Below are 9,417 nucleotides of genomic sequence, written 5' to 3' on the forward strand. Positions count from 1 at the left end.
AAGGAAGAAAAAGTTGGAGAAAATCAGGGAAATATATCTCTAAATTTTGAATGGAGAGAGAAATGTGGATAAAATAAGTAAAATAATTTCCTTACCTTATTTAATGTGTTTTATTTGGTTCTTTTTAATTTACCTAATTCGTATAGATTTTGTAACAAGTCTATTGATATATTTTATTAACTGAAAAATATCGTCATGTTATGTAAATATACCCTCTTATTATGTACATATATGTATTTTGCCCTTCATTTAAGTGAGAGTGTTGTCACACGCGCACACATATATAAAAGTTCCAACTTATCTTCGGTTGCTATTATAGTCATATCTGACAAAAGTTTTAGAAAGAACACGTAATGATGAAACCTTAGTGTGCCATCCCATCCAATTTTTTACTTTCACATTAAATTTACCATTTTTAAGACCATTCTGTGGGGATTGCTTTTTAACTTGCCATTTTTAAAACTATTATGCGGGGCTTACTTTTTATTTTATTTTTATAAAGAATAGAAAGTTAACTTCAGCCTCTTGGCATATGAATTTTCCAAATAAATTATTCATTTATCATTGATCTTTATGTTTTGGGTCTGGTTATTTTCTAATTAAAGAGAGCTTTAGTTTCCTACTTATATAGATCATAGATTGATTTTTCGGTTTTTTTTTTTTTTTTTTTTGGAAAAAAATAAGCATCCACCACTTGGATGGGTATTTTATTAACAATAAAGCTTATACACAATATCCAAATAAAAACATAATCCAAAATAAAACAAAAGGAAAAGATCTAGAAGCACAAAAAGTGTGGACAAGAAACCTCAAAAGTCAGTGCTTCTCCAAAATGAATCCGGCCAGTCAAGCTCCGATCGGTGACGAGATAGTCCACTAGCCAAGGTAACCATCCTCTTGTTTGAATTTCTAGCTCGAACTTCTAAATCTTTCAACTTGAAGAGCATGCGAATGATCTTATTAAACTTCATTACTATGAATTCCTCTACAAAAGCTTCAAAATCTCAAAGTCGGACTTTATTAGAGTATTTAGTTGTAAACGAGCTAAATTCTCATCGAAGGTGATGAAAATCCGTCTTCCATAGTATTTATGCAGCTAGATCTTGAATATTCTGTGGAAGTAGTACTTGATTCTTTGATTGATGCTAATTATATGCCCCTCTGGCTCTCACCAGGGACTTAGCTAACAAAATCAATAGGAGAATGCCTCCAGAATCAAATAGAATAAATCATACAAAATACCTCTTCATAGCTGCATATATCCTATGGAACAAAGATACCTCAAGTAAACCACTCTTGGTCTTCAATTTAAACTTACAGAGTTGCACACCTATACTGCTACCAAGAAATAGATGTTGCATAGCTTCTGAATGATGAGACTCACAGCAATAACATCTAAAGACAATAGGAATCCAAATTCTTCTAAAATTATCATCTGTAGGAATTATGTGTTTCCACAATCTCCATATCAAAAAGGAAACCTTGAAAGGTATTGCTTTAATCCACAAATGATCAAAATCCTCATTTTGCTCTCCTTTATTTCTCATGATGTTCCATGCACTATTTACGGTGAATTTTCCCTTAGTAGTAGGCATCCACCATGGTCTATCCCATGTTCCTTGTAGTTGCTCAACATGAATATCCTCCCTAACATGCTCCATAATCTCATTAGGAAATGATTGTTGTAGAAGATTATCATTCCACTTCCTATTTTCTATTAATTCTGCAACATCATTGAGATTCTTATTGATATGAAAATCATCTGGAACCACGTAATATAAGGCACCCAACTTTGTCCAGTTTCATGCCAAACATTTGTTGTTCCTACTTTTATTTCCCACCATATCTCATGCTCTATGTCGTCTCTAGCTACAAGCATCTTTTTCCACACCTGAGACCCTTCTTTCCACTGAACTAGATTAGGAGACTCCTTCTTACAATACTTATTCCACATATAATTATCCCACAGTGATTTTGTAGTCCTGAATCTCCTCCAAAGTTTTGCAAATAAAGCATTGGATACATCAAATAGAGGCTTAAATCCCAAACACCTTCATTAGTTGGAAGACATAAATCTTTCCATCCTATCCAATGTCTGCTTCTACCCTCATCTGTGTTACTCCAAAACAATCTGGCATATATCTTATGAAAGCTCATTCAACACACATTTAGGAGGTACTAGAACAGATAACAAGTGCACTCACATAGTTTGTAGGACACTTTTAATAAGAATTGATTTACCTCCACAAGACAACAATTTACCTTTCCAATAATGCAGTCTTCCTTTAACTTTCTTAATCAGTCTAGGATAGAATTCTTTTCTTTTCCTGGCATTAAAAATAGGGCATCCAAGCTAAGTTTAAGGAAAATTCCCCCTGGAGAAACCAGTGATGTCCCCAACTGTTTGTCCTCACCTGTTTGAATGATCTCATTTCCCACCTTGGAATACAAATAGAAGGAACTCTTATCTTTGTTTATAAGTTGACCAGAAATCTGCTCATAATCTTTCAAAACTTTTATAACTCTCCTAGAGAATCAGGATGTGATGATGCAAAGATAATAGTATCATCAACATATGCCAAATGGTTTAATGGATTGGACCATTTTGGCAATCCATATCCAATGTAATTCTGATCATCAAATAATGAGTTTAACGCTCTAGTCAACACCTCAGCTGCAAGTAGAAATAAAGTTGGGGACAAAGGATCCTCCTGCTTGACCCCTCTAGAGGATTTAAAGAAACCAGTGGCTTTCAACAAAATAGAATACCAATTGTTAAAGATCAATCGCCAAATGAGATTAATAAAGTGTTCTGCAAATCCCATCCTTCTTAATACATGTAAAAAATATTTCCATGAAACTCTGTCATAGGCCTTGACCATATCCAATTTAATGATCACATTAGTAGGTTTACCCTTAATTTTTATTGCAGCCACAATCTCCTGAGTAAGAAAAATGTTCTCAAAGATGATTCTACCTTTAACAAAACCAGATTGATTAGAGAAAATCAATGATGGTATCAATTTATCCGTTCTACCATGAACCAACCTTGAGATAATCTTATTGATAAACTAGAAATGTTGATAGGTCTCAAATCAGAGAAGGATTACAGAGGATGCTTCTCAGGGATATGCACACGATTAGTGTGAGTGATAGCTTTAGGAAGCTCTTTTCCATCAAAAAAAGAATGAACCACCTTATACACATCATTCCCAATAATCTCCCAACATGTTGATAAGACAAACCTGTAAACCCATCTTGCCCACTAGCACTATCCCCACTAAGGTCAAAAACAACCTTTTTAACTTCCTCAAGTGAAGGATAGAAATATAATTCCATATTCTGCTCATGAGAAACCATGGAAGGCACATACTTAACCATATCAAAATCTGTTACATCATTATCCTGAGAGAACTGTTTGTTAAAGAAGTTGATAGCTTCTTCAGATATTTGTTCCATAGAGTGCAGCCACTGACCCCTTCTATCATTAATACCTTTGATCATTAAGTTCATTCTCTTTTCATTCATACAATTATGAAAGAAAGAAGTATTTCTATCACCTCCAGCATACCAGGAGAAACCTGCCTTATGTTTCCAATATTGTTCCTCAATATGAAGATATTGCTTCATTTCTGCTTGAGCCTTCTACAGGACAATTCTATTCACAACACTAGGATCCTCTTCAAATAATGTTTCTTTTATCTTCACAACTTCTTCACTTAATGCAAGTTGTTGGAAAATGTCCCAAAAAGTATCTCTACTCCATTGTGATAACACCCCCTTAAGCTTCTTTAATTTCAACTAAAAGTTCAAGTATTTAGAATCAAAAAGTTAAGAAACCTAAATAGTTTGCTGAAAGGAACACTCCCATCTCCACAAGTTAATAATAAAGGAGTGTGATCTTACCCTGTTCTAGATAGATGTTCCACCTCTATGTTTGCAAACAAATTTTGGAAATGCTGATTCATTACCACTTTATCAAGTCTCTTAAAAATGCAATGTGAAGCTTATCTACCATTCCACAAAATAAATAGACTCCCTTTAAAACCCATATCAAATAATTCACATGAGTTTATACAAAAAGCAAGATCTTCACTCTCATTTAAAGAAACTGGCAGTCCACCCAACTTTTCTTCCGCAGATACTATTACATTAAAATCACCTCCTACTATCTAGGAAAACTCTATAGAACTTCCTAAATGATATAAATTATCCTACAACTCTAGACTTTCACTTGCAACACACTTAGCATATACAAAAGTAGCAATAAAGTTTGTGCCATGTCCTGATGATGTAATTTCAGGGTTAACTGTTGATCGGTACTTCTGAATATGTCTACAATTTTGAAATGGCTCCATTAAAGCAACTATAAAACATTTGTGTTTTCTTTGTAACATGAGTAGCCTTTGAAAAGATTTCTGAGCATTTACTAATTTGATGTTCCATATTAAAGCCTTCATCATCACTTATGCTTAATATCTTCACATTTCCTTGTTGAAAACCTCTTGGATTGACCAATTTGTTGATTCTTACCCTTTTTTCACCTTTTGAAAACTTCTTTGGAGATATATCTGCAACTCTGGGACCCTTTTGCACAATCTTATTATTATTTGCATTCTTCTTGTCATCCAGATTTGCTGAACTATCTTCTTCTGCCTTCTCTATTTCTTCATTTGTCACTTTGTGTAACACTATATCTTGTAACTTTGTAATTGGAGAAGTTTTCTTTTTTGCTTGCTGACTTTACTTTGCTTTTCTCTGCAAATAATTTGTCACTTGAGTTTTGCTTTGTGCTGGAGGAATCCTCAAACTGAGGACAAACTTTTGAAGCACCTCTGCAAGCTACCATCAGGTCAGTCTCATTAATCTTCATCTTTCCATCAGTCTGATCATGAGGGTGTTTATCAGGTGGCTTTCTTTTTTCATCTTTTATTTCCTTTTCTTGAATGTCTGTTACTCCTTGGATTATATTACCATCAGATAAAGTAGAATCCCCCTCATTTCCCCCATAGTGAATCCTAGTAGTATCAAAAGAGTCTACTAGTAGAGAATCTTGAGACTCTCATTCCTCAGTTCCTTCAACTTCCTCAATTCTGTCCTACCGCTTCCCTTGAGATGTTTCTTACATTGTCACATTGAGGTGATCAGCAACAGTCCCCTCTGCTGTAATTTGGACTTCCATCTACTCCTTACTAGTCACTTTCTTAGGATATTCCCTCTATTCTTTGGAACTTTGTTGATCACTTATATTGATATTAGACTTGTTATTATTAGTGTCCTCCCCCTTATTGCTCTCTGATGGAATGGCTAAACACTGACACCATTCGTATTATCGTTGTTTTTCTTTATACCCACTGTCTGATTTTCTTTATGCAGTGACTTATCACCAGTTTCCTCTATTGTTGGACTGTCATCCCCTTTATTCTTTGATTGGACATTTGTATTATTGATTTTTTCCTCTTTATTAGAACCATTCTGCTGTACCTTATTAGGCTTATCAGGCTAATTAGTCTAATCCTCCTTGCTACCCTTTCCTCCCCTTGCAATGTCTCTGAATGTACTTCAATGACCACATTGATATCCTCATGCTCTTCCTCCTCTGTAAGGGCCTCAAATTGTTTTTTGGTTTGTACAACATTAGTATTAGTGACCCCTGCCTTGTTAGCCTCTTCAATCTTTTGATTCCTGTCTTTCTATCCTTTCAAAGTATCACTTGTCTGCCTAGTAATAGCCACCCTGTTATCTTTCTTGGGATTCCAAACACCTTGATTTCCAACCCATTTCCCACTTGAAATCATCCTGGTAGATGATTTTAAAGGATTTGATTGTCCTTTGTTTTTTTTATCACCTTCCCTTTGTCCTTCTCTTTGTCTCCACCTGAAGCTGCTTTATTGGTACTTGTTTTCTCCTTATCTTGCACTTGTTCTTGTTGTCACAGCACTTGAGAGAGGTCCATACAACTGGTATTCTTCTCCTCTAACTGACCTTCCTTGTCATCTTCTATATAAGTGAACTCTGGATGAATTATCCTACATTCATCTACATTATGCCCTTGTAATAATCCTTGAAATATTTTAGTAGGTAGTCATAATGAATCTTCACATCTACTGATCTGCTACTCATAGTTTGCTCATCCTCAATGTCCATTCTAACTTCAGTTGGCAGATCCGATCACAAATCAACTAAAAATTTAACCCTAGCATAACTAGGTCTAGTTTTATTGATTGTAGCCAGATCTAAATGGATAGGTTTGCCCACTGCTGAAGCATGAGTAATAAAGCTTCCTTCACAAAGTAAGTTGGCAATGAATTAGAAAAAGAAATCCATGCCATTGTTCTAGAGGTTTCCTCATCAACCTTAAACTTAGAATCATATATGAGTGGCCTCATCTGATATGAATTTCTCTATCAGTCAAAAAGTAATCAGGTTTAGAGGTTAGATTGATAAAATCTTCATTCAAACTCAATCGGATGAGCACATTTCTCTTTCTAAGGAAACCCACTCTACTTCCCCCTTTATTCCACATTGTTTTGGAATTATTGTGCGCAATTGTTCAATATATGGCCACCCATTAGAAAATTTTCCCACAAATGCAAGTTTTAATTCTTCGAAAGCCTCCATTCTTGCCACTTCATTCTCATTCCACTTCACATATTGTTTGCCTTGTAGCATCATAATCTGTTTTATGGGTGTTGGCTCAATTGAGGGTGATTGATCTTGCATGTTCATTGTTTCAGGTTTAAAGAGTGAAGCATTTTAGATTTTGTTAGAAACTGGTTCTAAAGGCTCTCTAGTGTGTTGCTGAGTAGAAATCAATTGCTGATCAACTATTACAGATGGCTGACCAACGACCGTCAAGGCCATGGATGGATGATCAAGATCTACGTATTAGGGTTCTACATGAAAATCGATGTTTCTCGTCTTTTACTAACTTTGTTGCCTATGATTTTGCGGATTTAAAAAGCTAAAACGTTGTAAAACATTTGGCACCTGTTGATGCATGTAAATAAATGATTTTTTTAATCAAAATGAGATAAGATAAATAAACTTTGCACGACATAATTTCATTTTTTTGAGCGGATTGCCCTTCTCTTGGGGTGGGCTTTAATTTTTGCCCCTCAAGTTGGTGGTCTTTAATATTCGTCCTTCGCCTAATACCTCGAGGTCCTGGGTTCGAACCCTAGTTTAATAAAAAAAAAAGAAGGAATTTCGCAAGACAGATGTTTGGATTCGTAAGGCAGAATTTTGCCTTCAAAACTTTTCCTTAAGGCAGAATTTTTCCTCTTAAGACAGAGTTTTGCCCAAAACTCTACCTTAAGCTAGAGTTTTCCTGCAAAACTCTACCTTAAGGCATAGTTTGCGGGAAAACTCTGCCCCATCAGGCATTATTTTCCTGCAAACTCTTCCTAGCAAATTTTTTTAAATTTTTTCCTAAGCAGGGGTTCGAACTCGAAACCCTTAGGTTTTAGGCGAAGGGAAAAAGTTAAATACTTTCATTTTGATGGGCAACAATTAAAGACCACCTCAAAATAAGGGCATTACTGCGAATTGCCGGCACAATTTACTACTTGCACAAACTTAAATGGGTCATTCGCAGAAAAGCCGTTATTTGGGGGTAGTCTATAATTTTTGTCCCTCAAATTGCTGGTCTTTAATTTTTTCCCTTCGGTACTTTAAATGGCCGAAAATACTACTGAGATCTGGGTTTGAACCCCACCAGAGTGTAAAAAGAAAAATCTGCAAGGCAAAATTTCGTAGCAAATTAGGTCTATTCGGGCAAAAGTTAGGCCTTAAGGCCTAACTTCTGTAGAATCCCATCAGAGTTTTTTTTTTTTTTTTTTTAAAAAAAGGAAACAAAAATTTTTTCTTGCGAAATTCGCAAGGCAAACTTTTGCCTTAAGGAAAAATTTTCGCAAAGCCTTGCCTTGCTTTGCGATTTTTTTTTTGTTTTTACTGAGCGGGGTTCGAACACAAAACCTCGAAATATTTCCGGTCACTTTTTTAGCGAAGGACAAAAATTAAAGACCAGCAATTTAAGGGATAAAAATTAAAGACCAGTGCATTTGAAGGGAAATCCGCACAAAAAAAAATAAACTTAAATTTCAAAGGGCCAAAGTTGATTAGTCTTTTCATATCGATATCGATTGATCTTCCTCAAGAATGTTCTTTTCTCTAGATTTGTCAGGGAAATCTTATTTAGGAATTTTTAGAACAAATTGGGTAAGAAGTTAATTGCAATTTCACTACGCACCCAAGTGACATAAGGTTCAAATCTAACTAATGTTCCTTTTCTTGATTTCCCTTCTCATCCTTGCATGCTCAGGGGTCAACCCTTATTTCAAAAATTACTAAAATATTATAAAAAAAATAGAAATAAGTGGGGATTGTTATAAAATAAAGACTATAAAATAAATACATCAGACACAAGTATATAGAGAGAGACTGATAAATTATTCAACTTTGAACTAATATATAAATGAACTGAATTAACTTCCTATATTAGAGAAAAAGAAGCTGCTACGAGGGTTTTCAGGAAGCTGCTGGCTTTTCAGAAGCTACTGGCAAGCTGCCTGCTTGAGCTACTTGTAAGCTGCCTGCTTGATTGCAAGCCTGAGGAAGCTGCTGGCAAGCTGCTTGCTTGATCTACTTGCAAGATATCTGCTTGAGCTACTTGCAACTGTCTGCTTAATTGTAAGCTTATCCAGTTGACCGTATATTTGAATGGACATCCACAATACGGTGTATTTATAACACCCCCCCCCCCCTTGGATGTTCATTAATAAATTTGTGCCTCATTAAAATCTTACTAGGAAAAACCCTTGCTTAAGGGGAAAAGAGTACAAGGCATAGTTTACTCCCCCTGATGTAGACCACAATTAAGATGTCTAAGTATTCCAATATTGTTTACCATCTTCTCAAAAGTTAAAGTCAGCCAAGATTTAGTGAAAAAATTTGCAGGATTATCACTTGAACGAATTTGTTGTACATCAATATCTCTATTCTTTTGGAGATCGTGTGTGGAAAATAACTTTGGTGAAATGTGTTTCGTTCTGTCTCCCTTTATGAATCCTCCCTTTAATTTGGTTATGCATGCAACATTGTCTTCATATAAGACTGTGGGTATTTTGGTGTCACACTTCAGGCCATATCTTCCTCTGATGAGATGTATCACTGATCTCTATCACACACATTCTCTACTTGCTTCATGAATAGCTATTATCTCAGCATGATTTGAAGTAGCAACAATGGACTGCTTTGTAGATCGCCATGACATAGCTGTACCTCTGCATGTAAACAAATATCCTGTTTGAGATCGACCTTTATGTGGATCAGATAATTAACCTGCATCTGGATAACCAATAAGACCTATACTACCTTTGTTAGCATAAAACAGACCTATATTAATAGTACCTTTTA

At 35.3% G+C, this 9,417-nt stretch overlaps 1 long non-coding RNA gene across 1 annotated transcript; it reads left to right on the forward strand.

Moving 5' to 3' along the window:
- The first annotated feature begins 306 nt into the window (after window positions 1–306).
- LOC132599607 (uncharacterized) lies at window positions 307–7,047 on the forward strand. The gene is made up of 3 exons (XR_009566892.1): window positions 307–885; window positions 4,782–4,852; window positions 6,738–7,047. It is a non-coding gene; the product is annotated as an uncharacterized LOC132599607 (long non-coding RNA).
- Window positions 7,048–9,417: the final 2,370 nt, after the last annotated feature.

Source organism: Lycium barbarum, chromosome 6 (assembly GCF_019175385.1).
Source record: "Lycium barbarum isolate Lr01 chromosome 6, ASM1917538v2, whole genome shotgun sequence".
Classification (NCBI taxonomy): Eukaryota; Viridiplantae; Streptophyta; class Magnoliopsida; order Solanales; family Solanaceae; genus Lycium; species Lycium barbarum.